We start from the raw sequence: 16,180 nt of genomic DNA on the forward strand, positions 1-16,180 counted from the left end.
CCTTAATGACCTGGGAACGTTTCCGTAGCGGCTTCCTGCAAACATTTACAAGCGTCGTGCGAAAAGAGTGAGCCCAAACTCTACTGGAGACCAGAGCGCAGCTGCCGAATGAGACGATTGCGATCTTCACTGAGGAAATGAGCCGTCTGTTCCGCCACGCCGACCCAGAAATGTCCGAGGAGAAGAAAGTCCGCCTGCTGATGCGTGGTGTGAAGGAGGAACTGTTTGCCGGAATGGTACGAAGCCCACCGAAGACCGTCGATGAGTTTCTTCGCGAGGCCACCAGCATCGAGAAGACACTCGAGATGCGAAACCGGCAATTCGACCGCCGCACGAACCCGACAAGCTAGGCCGGAGTTCAGTCACTGGCCACCGACGAGCTACGCGAGACTATCCGAGCTGTCGTGCGAGCGGAGCTACAAAAGCTGTTCCCATCATCACAGCCTCAAGTGGCTTCGATTGCCGACGCCGTGCGTGAGGAGCTCCAACAACAACTTGGAGTCGCCCCTGAATCGCCGCAGCCTGAGCCGCAAGCGATGACCTACGCCACCGTCGCACGCCGTCAAGGTCCCCCTCTGCGACCGCGCCAGGGCCCTGTCACGCCGCAGTTCCGTCGTCCGCTGCCGCCGCCGCCAGCATGACCACCCGTCGCCCAGCGCACCTACGCGACGAAGACGGACCTTTGGCGCGCTCCTGACCACCGCCCGCTCTGCTACCACTGCGGAGAAGCGGGTCACGTCTACCGACGATGTCCATACCGGGAGATCGGACTGCGAGGTTTCGCCGTGAACGCTCCGCGCCCGCAGCAAGGTGAACGCCCCCGGGATATCGCCGACTACCTCGCCGCTACTCAGTGGAGCTCTCGACGACCGTCGCGTTCGCCATCACCAAGCCGCTACCTGTCGCCTCAGAGCCGACCATACACCGGCCCAGCCCGGGGCCGCTCTGCGAGCCCATATCCGGAAAACTAAAAGCAGCAACCGAGGGAGGTGTGGTTGCTGTTCGTCGAACTGACGAAGATCCCCCGCCGCCGACGAAGACGAAGAAGAAACCATCTCGACGGCCTAATGACGACACGTCGCCGTCCCGACGAAGTCAGGAAGCCAAGACTACACCGACGAAAGACGACTTGACGTCGCGACGTTCCAGCTTCAGTTCAACACGACGCAGACGTGATCCGACGCCAAGACCCAACTGCAACGCCAGACAAAGAACCACCGATCTCGACGTGCCTATCGACGGCCACGCAGTCACTGCCTTAGTCGACACAGGGGCCGATTACTCCGTAATGAGCTGACACATCGCCGCCCAGTTGAACAAGGTTAAGACTGCATGGGAGGGTCCCCAAATTCGGACCGCTGGAGGACACCTCATTACGCCGACTGGAATCTGCCGGGCAAAAATTACCATTCATGACCGGACTTACCCTGCCACCTTCGTTATCCTCCAACAGTGTTCGCGAGACGTCATTTTCGGCATGGACTTCCCGAACCAACAGGCGCAATCATCGACCTGAAGTCGAAGTCCATAACGCTGTCGGAAGATCGAGCGATACCGCCGGAGAGCTCTAGTAGTCACCATGCCTTAAGTGTGCTCGAAAGTCAAGTCAGCATCCCGCCTCGCTCCAGTATTGTCATTTCCGTAGGCACCAAAACGCCTGCCGACGTAGAAGGCGTCATCGAGGGTGACCAACGTCTACTGCTAGACCGTGAAATTTGCGTCGCAAGAGGGATCACTCGACTGCATGGAGGGAAAACTGAAGTGTTGCTGACAAACGTCAGCCAGGAGTTCAAGCACATCAACAAGGGCACGACGATCGCGTACATCGAGGAAATTCTGGAAATCAGTAATGCGTTTGTCCTCTCGGATTCCGCCGCATCTACCGCGACGACCATCGTTCCCGAACCAGACTACGACATTAATCCAAGTCTTCCCGTGATTAAGCAAAAGCAGCTCAGAAGTCTGCTCCAACCATACAAAGGCTGCTTTTCGACGTCATCGAGGATTCGACAAACACCAGTCGCCAAGCATCGCATAATAACCTAGGAGTGCGCTCGACCACTCCGCCAGAGCCCTTACCGAGTTTCGCCGCGAGAACCTGCTGCTATAAGAAAACAAGTCGACGAAATGCTGCGCAACGGCATCATCCAGCCGTCGAAAAGCCCGTGGGCATCCGCTGTTGTCCTGGTAAAGAAAAAGGACGGAACCCTACGTTTCTGCGTAGATTACCGTCTTCTGAACAAGATCACGAAGAAGGATGTGTACCCCCTTCCACGGATAGACGACGCATTGGATCGGCTCTGCAACGCGAAATACTTCTCGTCGATGGACCTCAAGTCTGGCTACTGGCAAATAGAAGTCGACGAGAGAGATCGCGAAAAGACGGCCTTCATCACCCCAGACGGCCTCTACGAGTTCAAGGTTATGCCATTCGGACTGTGCTCGGCGCCTGCAACGTTCCAGCGCGTCACGGACACGGTGTTAGCAGGATTGAAATGGCAGACCTGTCTCGTTTACTTGGATGACGTCGTCGTCTTCGCCGGAAATTTCGACGATCACCTTAGGCGGCTTGCGACACTGTTGGAGGCCATCAAGTCATCAGGGCTCACTCTGAAGCCGGAAAAGTGCCGCTTCGCTTACGATGAGCTTTTGTTCCTAGGCGACATCATCAGCAAATCAGGAGTACGCCCCGACCCACAGAAGACAACTGCCATCGCAAAATTCCCGCAGCCAACCGACAAGAAGGCAGTGCGCAGATTCCTTGGTATGTGTGCCTACTATAGGCGCTTTGTCAAGGACTTTTCACGCATCGCTGAGCCGCTAACACATGTAACCAAATGTGATGTCGACTTCAAGTGGGAAACGCCGCAGGGAGGCAAAAGCATTTCAAGAACTCAAACGACGCATGCAGTCGCCGCCGGTACTTGCACACTTCGACGAGGACGCCGATACCGAAATCCACACTGACGCCAGTAGCCTAGGCCTCGGTGCCGTCCTAGTCCAGAGGAAAGAAGGACTTGAACGGGTAATATCGCATGCAAGCCGGTCGCTGTGAAAACCGGAAAGCAATTATTCTACGACTGAAAAGGAATGCCTCGCCATCATTTGGGCTACAGCTAAATTCCGCCCTTACCTCTATGGGAGGCCATTCAAAGTCGTCAGTGACCATCACGCGTTGTGTTGGCTAGCTAACTTAACGGACCCTTCAGGACGGCTGGCGCGGTGGAGCCTCAGACTGCAAGAATATGACGTCACGGTAATATACGAGTCCTGAAGAAAACACTCCGACGCCGACTGCTTATCGCGCGCCCCCATCGATCCCCCGCCGCAAGATGACGAGGATGACGACGCCTTCCTTGGGATAATAAGCGCGAAAGACTTCACTAAACAGCAACGAGCAGACCCGGAGCTAAAAGGCCTCGTCGAGTATTTGGAAGGGAACACCGACGTTGTCCCTAGGGCATTTAAGCGCGGGTTGTCTTCGTTCACGCTACAAAACAACCTGCTCGTGAAGAAGAACTTCTCACCAGTCCGCGCCAGCTACCTTCTTGTTGTACCGTCAGCGCTGCGTCCAGAAACACTGCACGCCTTACAAGACGATCCAACCGCTGGGCACCTCGGATTCTCCCGGACGCTTTCGAGAATACAGGAAAGGTATTACTGGCCACGTCTGACCGCCGACGTCGCCCGTTACGTCAAGACATGCCGAGACTGTCAACGACGCAAGACACCACCGACAAGGCCAGCAGGATTACTACAGCCGATCGAACCTCCTCGTCGACCATTCCAGCAGATTGGGATGGATTTGTTTGGGCCCTTTCCGATGTCAACATCCGGGAATAAGTGGATCATCGTGGCGACAGACTTTCACCCGCTTTGCTGAAACTAAAGCTCTACCAAAAGGCAGCGCAGCTGAAGTGGCGAAATTTTTCGTCGAGAACATCCTGCTGCGACATGGTGCCCCAGAAGTACTCATCACCGACAGAGGAACGGCTTTTACAGCAGAGCTCACCCAAGCCATTCTGCAGTACAGCCAGACAAGTCACAGGAGGACAACTGCCTACCATCCGCAGACGAATGGTCTCACGGAGCGCCTGAACAAGACCCTCGCCGACATGCTAGCAATCTACGTCGACGTCGAGCACAAGACGTGGGATACGGTCCTGCCGTATGTAACCTTCGCTTACAACACGGCGGTGCAAGAAACAACACAGATCACGCCGTTTAAGCTGGTTTACGGCAGGAACCCGACGACGACGCTCGACGCCATGCTGCCCCACGTCACTGACGAAGAGAATGTTGACGTCGCTAGCTATCTCCAGCGCGCCGAAGAAGCCCGACAGCTCGCCCGCCTGCGAATCAAGAACCAGCAGAGGACCGACAGCTGAAATTACAACCTCCGACAACGCTTCGTCGAGTACCAGCCCGGTGACCGTGTTTGGGTTTCGACCCCTATACGCCGACGAGGGCTGAGCGAGAAGCTTTTGCGTCGCTATTTCGGACCATACAAGATCATCCGGAGTATTGGCGCACTGGACTATGAGGTCGTGCCAGACGGCATTTCGCTATCACAGCGGCGCCGCTCACGACCTGAAATAGTCCACGTTGTGCAACGCAAGCCATACTACCAGCGTTAATGAACTTTGGGGCTTCGCGTAACTGACCTCTGGACTTTGTTTCTTTTCGTTGTTTTGTTACTTATGTTTAATAAGTGACCTTTTGTGTTTCACTCTCTTATATTTGTAGCATCGGGACGATGCTTTTTCAGAGGGGGGTATTGACACGTGTACTTATCTTTATCGGGCAACCACGTTTCGCCGCCTAACAAATGTAATCGCACAGCGTAGGACGCGCCTGCATGTATCCGAAGTTTCTGGAAAGTTATCGATGCTTTTATCCGCTGTCTGTTGTCGCCGAACCTTATGTTATCTGATTTCATCACCTGACGCGAATGGTGTAGAACTTTGTGGAAGGCAAGCGGGTCCGAATGATTAGTCTGGAACATTCGACGACTGTTCTTTAAAAGCCGACGCGCCTGACCCGCTGATGAGATTTTTCGACAATCGCCGACTGTGTTCGCCGCTCTCGTTGGGCTTTAAGTGTAGCCTGTTTTGTGGGCACAGGTTCACCCAATAAAAGCTAGTTTTGCCTTTCACAGTATTGCTACTGTGTTCTTTGACGCCACGACCACGTGACAATATATAGCTTTCATTTATTACGAGAAAGCGTTTGATTCAGTCGAAACCTGCTAACCTGCTATCAGGATATAAACCTGATAGGTTATATCCTGACGTCCGTACTAACTACGGACGTCAGGATATAAACTATCAAATACCAAGGCTACTAAACATTGTTGAGCAAAAAATTGATTTCTGTGCGCCTAATTTTAAGCAATGTATAAAAAACCTACTCATACACTATCAAATTATTTACACATAAATTGCTCTCGCACTAAATTGTTTTTTATGCACTATATATGTTTTCCTTAATCTGCGCGGTAATGTGATTGCACAAACAAAAATTGAAGCATAAATGTCTTTTTCACATAGTCATTGTATAATGTACACATTATCTTGTTTATTTGTATTTTCTACATCGTACTTGCTTGTTTCTTATATTTGCTTTTTTAGTACATGGGATTATCATGTAAGCCGAACGCACTTAGGAGCAAGAGCCCTTGTCAGGCCAAATGGCCTTTAGCTCTTGCTTCCTCTTTCTGTAATGAAGAAAGGAAATAAACTTCAAACTTCAAACTTCAAACCTCAGCAGTCATGGAGGCATTGCGGAATCAGGGTGTAGACGAGCCGTATGTAAAAATACTGAAAGGTATCTATAGCGGCTCCACAGCCACCGTAGTCCTCCATAAAGAAAGCAACAACATCCCAATAAAGAAAGGCGTCAGGCAGGGTGATACGATCTCTCCAATGCTATTCACAGCGTGTTTACAGGAGGTATTCAGAGACCTGTATTGGGAAGGATTGGGGATAAAAGTTAATGGAGAATACCTTAGTAACTTGCGATTCGTTGATGATATTGCCTTGCTTAGCAACTCAGGGGACCAATTGCAATGCATGATCACTGACCTGGAGAGGCAAAGCCGGAGGGTGGGTCTAAAAATTAATCTGCAGAAAACTAAAGTAATGTTTAACAGTTTCGGAAGAGAACAGCAGTTTACGATAGGTAGTGAGGCACTGTAAGTGGTAAAGGAATACGTCTACTTAGGACAGGTAGTGACTGTGGATCTGGATCATGAGACTGAAATAATCAGAAAAATAAGAATGGGCTGGGGTGCGTTTGGCAGGCATTCTCAGATCATGAACAGCAGGTTGTCATTATCCCTCAAGAGAAAAGTTTATAACAGCTGTGTCTTACCAGTACTCACGTACGGGGCAGAAACCTGGAGGCTTACGAAAAGGGTTCTGCTGAAATTGAGGACGACGCAACGAGCTATGGAAAGAATAATGATAGGTGTAACGTTAAGGGATAAGAAAAGAGCAGATTGGGTGAGGGAACAAACGCGAGTTAATGACATTTTAGTTGAAATCAAGAAAAAGAAATGGGCATGGGCAGGACACGTAATGAGGAGGAAAGATAACCGATGGTCATTAAGAGTTACGGAATGGATTCCAAGGGAAGGGAAGCGCAGCAGAGGGCGGCAGAAAGTTAGGTGGGCGGATGAGATTCAGAAGTTTGCAGGGACAACATGGCCACAATTAGTACATGACCGGGGTAGTTGGAGAAGTATGGGAGAGGCCTTTGCCCTGCAGTGGGCGTAACCAGGCTGATGATGATGATGATGATGATGATGATACGTGGGCCGATCCCGAAGTTAATGCAATGCCAAGCCGACCCGCGGCGAAGGTGAAACAGGCGTAGCGCATTCCTCGCGCATGGGCCGATCACCGCGGCGGAGGTGAAGCAGGACCGGCCCCGTACCTGGCCCGAAACCGAAGATAGTGCAATGCCGGGCCGACCTGCGGCGGAGGTGAAGCAGGCGTTAAGCATTCCCCATACGTGGACCGATCCCGAAGATAGTGAAATGCCAAGCCGACACGCGGCGGAGGTGAAGCAGGCGTTACGAGCTCCCCGTACGTGGGCCGATCACCGCGACGGAGGTGAAGCAGGATCGGCCCCTTACGTGGGCCGAAACCGAAGATAGTGCAATGCCGGGCCGACCTGCGGCGGAGTTGAAGCAGGCGTTAAGCTCTCCCCATACGTGGGCCGATCCTGAAGATAGTGCAATACCGGTCCAACCCGTGGCGGAGGTAAAGCAGGCGTTAGGCACTTCCGATACGCGGGCCGATCCCGAAGATAGTGCAATGCCAAGCCGACACGCGGCGGAGGTGAAGCAGGCGTTACGAGCTCCCCGTACGTGGGCCGATCACCGCGGCGGAGGTGAAGCAGGATCGGCCCCGTACGTGGACCGATCCCGAAGATAGTGTAATGTCGGGCAGACCCGCGGTGGAAGTGCAGTTCGCCATTAAGGGGCCCACATACACAGCTTCGCTGGTCATCCTTCTTCACAGAGTGGAAGGGCATTGACTTTTTTCACGATCGCTGTTACAAAGGATGCCTGAGGATAAGAGACATGCTTCCGTCGCCCTCTTTATCCTCGGCGCAAGCGAGAATCGGCGCGCGCCGACTGTGGCAGCGCTGCGATAGCGGAGCGCCGCCGCTTTGCAGCCGTTCACAGCGGCCTTAAGTTTTTTACCAAGACTGTACATGGTACGGATTCATACAGCCTTTTTTTAAAACCCTCCACACTAATTACCTTGAGGTTCCGGCCTCCGCGCTAGCGTCTCGCGCACTACCGTGAGGGTTAGCAGCAAAGAATGCCAAAACATCCGTTTCCACTTCTTGGACTACCATCGCAGTCCTGTGTCGTTTTCTTCTGAAGCTACCCGTCTCGCAAAGGGTTTCGTACGTTTTAAGTACCGTTGACGGACTAGGGCATCCTTCACAATGCCACATCTGGGATAGCTTGGCTCCCTTCCTCTTGCCGCCGTGCGCCGCCCCCATAGCCAGGATCGTTTTAGCCTTCTGCTAATTCGTGAAGGGCATGACTATCTTCTTGAAGAGCAGGTCACTGCGTGGTACCGTTGAGATCTCCCGTTATTATGTACGATCTGACACGTCAAGCAAAAATGATCTACACACTCGACAACTGCTTATGCTGGCCGCACAGATCCACCAAAACGCATTAGATGGGCATAGCCTGCGCAAGTTCGCAAAACTACAGTCCCAAGTGTGCCATCACGTTTTCCCAGATTCGAAATCCCCCCTCTCCCTCTACGGCTCCGCTACGCTTATGAATGCGTCAGCGTCGTGTTCTCGTGATGCCGTGACCATCCCATAGTGATAAACCCTGTATCGAGCTGCCGCCGCTAGTAAAGCCGTGCATCCGTGGCTATTCGCTTCGGAGCGCTTGTGTAGCGGAGCGCGAGCGCTATCTATTTCATAATTTGGATGTCTCGCGCGGTTTGGGGTTTTGTCGGGAAAGCCAACGAGGCAAAGCCGTGCACGAAAGAAATGCTTCATTCGGAGGTTATTTGAGGTGCCCTACAACTTTGTAATTCATATGTTTGCGACTCAAGCAGTAACGAAAAAGTTCAGTAATTTAAACCGATTAATTAATACTCCGTGATGAAAAAGCATTTGCTGTAAGCACACACGACTACTACTACTACGCGGTCGGCATGATTTCTCTAGAGCTCTTGGGATTTTTTTTTAAATCTTGATCCAAGTTAATGGGACATCCGATATACCTAGGGTAACTTTCTTCTCTTCAAATACATTTAAGACAATTATTTTTGTCGTAGCAAGGAAATTCTTTCGACAGATGTTTCTCACAAAAGAACTGTCATTTCTGTAAAAAAATGACCTTTTCAAGTCCTTTCGAGAAAATGGTGTAGGTAGAAGCCCATAATTAGCAAAATTGTTTTGTCGCCTTTTTATGCACAACTGTTGCTCTCGCGACTTCCATTTCTTTCCGGGAATATGCCGTTTGTAAGGCAAAGGTTGAAGGTGAGACAGGGAGCCAGGAGATTGATGAGATACTTGACGCCTTTAATATTCACACCGTCTACATCACAGCTTGTATCCCGGTCACAGCAGCCGCATTTCGATGGGGGCGAAACGCGAAAACAACCGTGATCTTATATTAAGCTGCTCGTTAAAGAACCCCTGGTGGTCAAAATATTCTGAGTGCGTCACAACCGCGTGCCTCATAATCAGAAATTGGTTCTGGCATGTAAAACCGCATTTTTTTTGCATCACAACTCCCACTGTTCATTTCAGGAAACATTATTATCCCTTCAGCTTCGTCTACTGGATTTAAGAAGCAAGATAAATCATTGATATGTTTTATGTGCTCTAGTGCTCCGTTGTTGTAGCTGCTTTACTTTGATCAATAAAGCAGTCATAAAATTTTTTCCCTAACATTCTTCCAGATATTTCTTGGCTTGTATGTTGCATCCCTGTAAATTATCTAGTTGGGCTGGAGCGATTAAGAAGGGCACTTAGTTTTTCCATGTTATGTCCGTTCTATCTATGGGGCTAAAGAAAAATTTACAAAAGTACTCATCTTTAGCTCGGCGAAGCTCCTCTGTGAGTGCTTTCCTAAAACGCTTGTATTCTTTAAGGGCCTTTGGATCTCGAGCTTTTAAAAACAGTTTTTACAACCTATGTTTTCTCTCAACATTACGTAGCGGGATTGGTGTCACCCAAAGCTTGCGGATCTTTCTGGGATGATGGAAATGTTTATATGCAGATGTTCATTTATAGAGGTTCAATATATTACTTACAAGGCAAACATACGCATCATCTACATCCGATAACTCAAGAATACCGCACAAATCGAAATTCTCAACTTTTCCACGGAAAAGGTCGAGATTGTTGGGCGTAATTTTTGAAAAAGTGCTGTTGTCTTTTCATGCTGCAAGGCGCAGTTTCTTTTTCAAGACAAACATATATTCCACCGTGATGGCTAACATCTGTAGAAATAACACTAGCCTTTGAAAGCGGTATACACGTCTTAGTGACAAATAAATTAGGCAAAGAGGAACATGTGTTCGTTATACGCCTAGGTGAACTAATTACGTTTGTACATTCAGATGTTTGTATTTATCGCTTCATTTTATTTTGTGGGCGTTATAACGAAGCATATTTATGTTAAAATCTCCACCTAAGATAACTCTCCATTGATTATCGCCAGACAAAGCAAGCACCTTCTGTACCAACCAGACCCGCCAGGGGGTTGGTACAGAACAGCGATAACGAGTCGGTTCATTTTCAAAGATAGCATTTCGTAGTCCAAATTTATACACAATGAATCTGGCAAGATTTCACGAGTTGCTTTTTGACCAAGAGTTATGCACCACTACCTCGACTGGCTACGTTTATAAATTCGAGCAGGGGTGGTCGCGTTTGAAACAGTTCACTTAGCTATAGCATGTATGATTAATCAAACTCAAAGTAGTGCTTATCACGCGCCATAAGGCCTACAGGGGCGCAATTCTTTGCAGAAATTTCGCGCGTGCTCGTCGGCTATGGCCACCCTGGCTTCTACACGCAGGGTGCATAAATGCGTGAAGAAATTCTAACAGCAACACAGAGATATCCCAATTCGTGCCCACCACCCTTGACCGCGGCGGGCCAACAACGAACAGGGAGCGAGCACGATGGCGAGATTACACGATAAGACACCCACGAGCTGCATCATGAGTTATGCACGTGAACTTTTTAATGCGTGGCTAGCTGTTAAGCGCTCCATTACTCGACCACGCATGTGCCACGTCACGCATGACGCAATCAGAGCTAAGTGTAGCCCGGCGTTCGCAGAGGCGCCGCTTGGCAGTACGTTTGTTTTGCCCATCCGAGCAGGAATGGTCGCGTTTCAGAGAGCTGACTAGGCCATAGTAGGTATAACCGATCAAACTCATATTGGTACCCATCAGGACTTATAAGGCCTGAAAATGTGTAATTTGTTGCAAAAACGTTACGAATGCTCAGTTATGGCCCCCAACCTGCGTTTGACCCCTACGGTCGAAGGCAGGGATGCCTTATAACTCATGTGAGTGGCCTGGTGAGACTCCGGCACCAAGACAAAGGGATACGCTGTCCCTTTGAACACGGCAGAACGTGTCCGTCTCCATAGGGAGAAGTCCCAACCAATTACGAGTGCGGTGGGCTCGAGCGGCGCAGGGCAGTCTCCGGAGCCACCATTAGGAGGGTCATTTTTTAACCTATATTGACACACCCTCTGTAAAAACAAACGGGATCATAAGAAGAGAGAGCGAGCACGATCAGAAAATCACATCACAGAATGCCCGCTAGCTGTAGCATAAGTTAGGCATGTAAGCTTTCTGACCCGCGAATAAATGTAACTCGCGCATTCGGTTACGTTATGTCTGTACCCTAGTGTCCATACACCGTTTGCAGCACGTTTCACGTGTACACCTCTGCGGCTGCTTCCCTCAAAGAGCCTACCCGTTGTTGTTGTTTTTTTCGGGGGGAGGGGGAGGGGGAGGGTTCATTTGACGAGGGCGTGCATTTGACGGGGAATGGGGGGATGAGAGGAGGGGAGGCGGGGTGCCCAGATGGTCTCCCGGTGCACAGAAATTCCGGCGAATAAGGGCGCGGCTATACATGTGAGGTGCCCTTCCTGCCCAGTGGCTACGCTCTTGGCTCGCGGTGGTTATGCATTTCTAGATCTGACAAGGCTACCCTTCTTTCCTACCCCACCTGAGGTTTCATACAGACCAGATTAATCGCGAGAACCTCTTTGCCCTCTGCACCTGCAGGTGGTCTTCTACATCGCATGTGCGTGCGTGGTGACTGGAATGGTCCTGCTGTGCATACTGATGGCCTGGTACGGCAGCTGCGGTGTCCGTTCGAGCACGAGCCGCACGGCGGACGACTCTTCTTCGCGCAGGCGACTTCTCTCGGAGTCGCACTCGCTACACGACCGCCAACCGCTGCTCGCCAACGGGCGCTCTCCACCCGGCGGACCTGACAGCCCCGACGACGAGCTGTACTCGAGAGCGCGATGGCGTCACTATGGACGCACTCCGAGCCCGCTCAGCGGCGCCATGTCTGAGATTGGCGGTGGATCGAAGGCACTCATTTCTTCACATCCAGAGAGTGCGTTTTACTTTTAAAGCGAAAGCTTTATTAACCCAGTCGAGCCGAGTTTCACCATCGCCAGCAATTTGACCTTCATTTGACCGCAGCTGCGCCGTAGCCTTGGCAACGCATAACGTGACTCGGCGCGCCGAGCGCCGCCGCCGCGTGCGCTAGCCGCCGCCGGCTTAGCGCATGCGCTCTCCGCAGCTATGCCGCCGCCTGACCACGCGACTCGACGCACGCCTGGCTAGGAGGAGCGCAGCATGGCTCGCCTTGTCAGTGAGAGCTTGCCCAGGCCCCGCACACTCTCAAGTTCAACAAATGGCCACAGAGGGTGAAAAAATCGACCACGCGCCACTGCTAATAAAACTAGCATAGCAGAATCACTTCGGGATGCTTACGTTAGTTCCAATATTTCCCGCTCGAGGAGCCGTAATAAGCGCAATTTTGTCTTACAAACTTTTTGCTACAATTCCCGAAGCATTTCTGTTACATAAAAACCAGGGCAAAATTATCATTGCTAATTAGAAATTGTACTCTTTATTAGTAAGCTTGCTTCTTTGTCACCAAAACGCAAATATTGCTCAGCATCATCGATCTTTCACGTGGCCTCTCGCCTGGATCTAAATTTTTTACCCGCATTTTCGAGTGCACGGCCGCATGGATTCATTCGTTCGTACACTTAGACTGGTTGCTTCTTTGGTGCTAAAACTACTTTATTGCGCTTCGATGTCTCGCGTCATTTAACTTGGGGTAAAGTGACGTGTTTGCAAGCGGATATGTAAGCCCGAAAGCTAGATTTTGGTCGTGAGCCATTCGGAACACGTCTGCATCGAAACGGGTGCTGCATTCTGCTACGGCTGACAATGGCAATAACGGTGAGTCGTTTGACACCGCTGCTTGAAACGTTATATTATATTCGTCTCATTAACTTACAGGCGGAGACAAATTAACGAACTAGATCCTGCATTACATATGGGCAGTCAGGATCCTCCGTTGCTGTTTCCTAAATAAACCTTTAGTTGCGAGGTCGTCGTTATACACACAGATTCGGGAAAGAAAGAGCGATATCGGAACACCCGTCACTTTTTCACCTTTTTAAAGCGTGGCCTAATGTGACTGAATAGTCTTATCAGTATACATATAAAACTTTTTTCGAGCCCGCCGGCAACTTCTTTCGTCCACAAAATCGAATAGTCCTTTGGCAAAATGAAGGGAAAGTACAGAATTTGATGTATTAAACAGTTGCAAGCATGATAATTCACCCATCTTTCATACTCGTTGGTTCCACATGTTCTTGCTGCTCAGTTTGGTTTATAGTAGGGCATTAATTTTCGCAGTAGTGAAGTGGTGCGTCACGTTCCTGCAGAAAAATAATGCATCACTTCTAATAGGTTCATGACTTTCATGCATTTGCTTGTGGAATCAGCAGTGTGATCTCTTCTAGCGTATAAGTGGGCGCACAAATGTTCTCATTTCTGATCTTTATAATATTTAAGCTGTTGACATGCATTGTAGTTAGGCAGACATCAATTTTATGGACAATGGCAATGTTTATTTAAGATTCTGCTTAAAGGGCCCCTGAAACGGTTCGGACAAATTTTGTAGACGCGTAGGGTACAGCTTAAGTAGATGATTCGCACCACAATAAATGAGCTACAAGCAATTACAAGTTACCCTCCTCCCTTGCCATGCTTTTCCTCCTCAACTCGTTCGCCGAGCGATCGGGGCTAAGCTCCGCCTTCACTGGGTCTGCGTCACGATGCGACGTCACATCGTCCACTTCCGGTTGTTTTGGAGCCCGCCCCAGCAAAACCTCTCCGCTAGCCGCTTGGCTGTTGACCCCAAGCGAGAGCTATTGAAGCAGCGTGCATTGCGAGCATTCCGTCGCAGCGCCGAACGTGTCTGGTATTCCGTTAACCACGCACTAGCGGAACGTTTCGACGGAACGGTGGAAGCATAAACTCTAGCTGATGAAGGAACTTTAGCGTAGACGTGCGTGAGCTGCCTGGTCGGTCTCCACGGTCCAGCCACCGTTGGCGCAGAACTCAACTAGCGAAAGGAAGAGCTAATATTGCTCTAACCGAGTGTGAAACAATTTAAACATTTACAAAAACAACGCGTTAACGATTACACTCCTGCGAAAAATTTACGCCAGCAGCAAGGAATGCATTTTGTTACTGCTACTGTGTCTGGTTGAACTCTATGCCACCAGGTGGCTGCACCATGCAGACCATTCACATTTGCGCTTCTGTTCATCCCATGAAACGACACGAAAGGGGACACGGCCAGGCCCTATCCACTTTGCGGTTGCGTTTACCCTAAAATTACCGGGCTCGCGAAACGCTATTGCGTTAGTAATCTTCCGGTGTAAAGTGACGGCCGCAATCGCGCAAATCCTGGCGCCGATCGGATAGCGGCCGCCCGATGCGCTGCAGCCAGTCCGCTCGCCTACTGGCTTGCAGAAGGACACGATGTCGCAGCTTGACATATTGGCAGTCGCTAGGTTTGCTGTCTAGAACGCAACAAAGACAGACCGACACTGACGGCGGAGCTCTCGTTAAAGACGGAGCACGTTGTAACACAAGTAGACGACACTTGCTGTGTGCCGGAAGTGCTTAAGTTTACTGAAAAATTGTTCTTGTGCATTCCCTTTGTTACTTTCTTTCTATAAAAACAAATTAACTAACATTCCAACTATTACGAACATTTGTTCACCATAAAGTTGGAAAAATTATCGATCACGCGCCCTGGTCAGCCAATCGATAGCTCGCCCCATTGACGTTATATAGGTGATTTGCGTCATATGGGTAGGGGCGGCTTAAGATTCCGCCGCACAGTGTACTGCGATCGGCAGCGATGTGCATTTTTAAAACCTTATAATAAATTACACGCTTTACGCGGAGCACTTAGATGCGTCAATTAATGACCAGAAGGACCTACTCTAACAACTCAGTACGTTTGTAGAAAATCGTCAAAATTGTTTCAGGGTCCCTTTAAGCACCCTAGAACAGACAGTGTACATTTGCATGTGTTCGGTAGTCGCAAACCATTACAATACTTATCTCACACTTTTCTGCATTACATATTGCAAAATTGTGCTTTTTGAATTTCTAATGCAGCCAAAATTTCTGTTCCAGAGATGCAGTAATTAGGACGGCACAAGTATAAAGCAACACCCTCCACGCACTAAACAGAAGCTGCTATTTGCTACAGCAAGGACATTGTGTGGACTTTGGCTGCCACTACAAGGTAAACAACACGTGGTTCAGAAATGAATATGCTTGATATATGCTATATTGGCTTGCTAGTCTGGAGATACATGTCATTTGTTTGCAGCAGATATGAATGTTTGTTCATATTTATGGTTCAGTACAATTGGTTCGAACATAAAAGAAAACACTACATGACTTTGGCTAATCTGTGCTGTATCTCATGTGTCACTGTTCGGCCCCAACAGCCAAGCACACCTTGATCATCACAGGAGCTCCCATCTACACCAGCAGGAAGGGGCTGGAGCCGAATTTGCAAAGCTTCTACACCACGAAGGAAGAAGCGCATGGAGAAGAATTTGGATGAGATATCAAGTGTGCAGAAGACTGTGCAAAGACTGAAAAGGGCTTCAGCCACCATTTCACCAGCACGTACATTTGGTCGAGTCAACAGGTAACTCAAAAAGGACTTTGTAGAAGTTCTTCGTATTCAGACGCACCTGCAACTTCTGACCAAGCACGGACGACGCTGGCCAAAAGAGTTCCGTCAGTTTGCCCTTAATCAGCTTCTTGGCTATGTCAATTCGATTTGTGTCAAGTGTATTTTTTTCTATAAATGCAAGCTTTTTCATCGCCCATTCTTGTTAGAGATCATTCATCCTTATTCAAACATAAATGTCAACCGATTCTTCGGGATACCAAATACCAGTCACTGTCTAGTAGCGTAACATCAGTATCTTCTAGTGTATGTTGTCATGCACAATTCCTCTCCTGAAATAGCTGATGCAGCATCAGCATATGTCTTGCATTAACCTACAGACCGTGTGCTATGCACTATTTTACTT

This window comes from Dermacentor andersoni, chromosome 2 (assembly GCF_023375885.2).
Source record: "Dermacentor andersoni chromosome 2, qqDerAnde1_hic_scaffold, whole genome shotgun sequence".
Taxonomy (NCBI): domain Eukaryota; kingdom Metazoa; phylum Arthropoda; class Arachnida; order Ixodida; family Ixodidae; genus Dermacentor; species Dermacentor andersoni.